This window comes from Spermophilus citellus, assembly GCF_964194105.1.
Source record: "Spermophilus citellus genome assembly, chromosome: 16".
In the NCBI taxonomy this organism is placed as follows: Eukaryota; Metazoa; Chordata; class Mammalia; order Rodentia; family Sciuridae; genus Spermophilus; species Spermophilus citellus.
The window spans coordinates 3,210,278-3,212,251 of record NC_138196.1 but is presented as its reverse complement, the minus strand read 5'-3'; positions in this window follow the sequence as shown (position 1 = coordinate 3,212,251).

The window sequence follows — 1,974 nt, the reverse complement described above, 5'->3', positions numbered from 1 at the left end:
GGACATCTGTAACCCTAAATGTTAGTTGTTGTGTTTACATCCCTGGCATTTCTGACAATGTGACAAAATATCCTTAAAGATTTACATGCTCAGATGGAAGCCATGTCCTCAGCAACTTTGTTGTGAAAACAATATCTTAGCTCCTAGTTCCTGGTACTGCCTTATTGGAAAACATTGTTAATCTTTGTCTTGGTCATTATACTCATTGGCATATGTGGCATTTCTTGCTGCATCAATCTGGTTCCAGTACTAATGAATTCTTGTTTCTCTTATAGACCACCTATCACTCGAATGGCCCTCCAGCCTATTACTTCTCAATTGGACTTTTAGCATGGACCACTCGATAGACCCGATATTTCTAAGGGGGACTCCAAACTGCTTGCCCCACACCGTCCCTTTTCAGCCTGAAGAAGCCAGAGAGATCCTCTTCGTCCCCCTTCCTCACAGCAGTAAGGAGTTCCCAAATTAGAGGGGGGAATGAAGCCAGATTTAAAGTTAGGTAGTCAGTGTAGTTAGATAAATCGGGGTCTAATACCGAGTGAAATCTAAAATGGAGGCCATGCTAAAAATGATTCCAGGAAACACAGGACAACCCATGGTAATCAGAAGGCAATATGCTCCACCGACAGAGATGAAAAATGAGACTCCCCAATATTCATTACTTTTAAGATTAAAAGTAGTCAGAAAAAGGGAGTGGGGAATGAAAGAGTAAAGTTTCTAAGCTGGAAAGTTTGAATTAAAATGTAAAAGATTAGGTACTATTAAGTTCCTCTTTTACACCCAGATTCCTGAGATAGTTAAGACAACGCCCTACTGGCCATTCAGCCTAGGGCCCTGTGCAGTTCGTCACAGGGCCCGAACCAATCAGTTTGAATGTGTACTCAGTTTGGAAGTGACCAATCACCCCTGCCCAGCCTGTTCCCGCCAATGAATGGACTAATCATGTATCAGAGTTGTTGTTCAATTTTCCCGCGCCTCATGATGATTTGTTCTGATGTATGCAAAGCCCCCCACCCTCTCCAAAAAGTGTACTTAAGCTCTGCTTGACCTCTGCTCTGGGCTCTGGGCTGCTCTCCCTTCTTGAGTGAGCACAGAGTCCCAGCGCGCTGGAACGGATCCAATAAATCTCCCTTGCAATTGCATGAAGCTAGTCTCGTGGTCTCTTTCTCCGATGTTTCGCCTGACCCTTACATAAGTAGTGACATTTTTAAGTAGTGAAATTTATTCAAAAAGGGGAGAGGGTTACACACATATGTGGCTCATGTCAGCAATCTTAATAATTTGGGAGACTTAAGCAGAAGAATCACAATTTAAAATTCAGCCTAAATAATATTAGAGGGCCCTAAGAAACTAAGCAAGACTTTTTGTGAAAACTAAAAATAAAATAAAATACAATTTAAAAAGCCTAGTGATATAGGGATTTAGGAGAACTACCCTGGGTTAAGTATTATTTCCTCTCCCCTTTAAAAAAAGAAACAATTAAAAAAAACCAAAATTTTTTCATCTGATTAATTTTTTATTCAATGGGGATAATATGTTTGAGAAAAAATTCTAAAGCTTATAGTAAGGATTTAAAATAAACTTGGGAAATTGCTGAAAATTGAATTGAAAAATCCAGAACAAGCAATATTTTTTAAATTTCTTATCAGGATAAATTTGAAAACAGGCATATTTTATTTCAGTTATGATGATAATTCAGGATGCTATGGAAACTGCAACAATAGGACTGTATCTATATCACAAAAGTTTTGTAAATGGAGAATATGAAACACTACATAAAAAAAGTGAAGGCGAGACAACATTAAGGCCATATGTGTAATCTAAAATAAATAATATACTAAATCTCCACTATATGAATTGTATATTGAAGTATGTCTACAAAACCATACTCCTTGCATAAAGCAGAGGATTTGTGATAGTCTCAAATTAAAAATGATTTCACATCTGTGGCTGTTGTGCAGGGGCTCATATCAA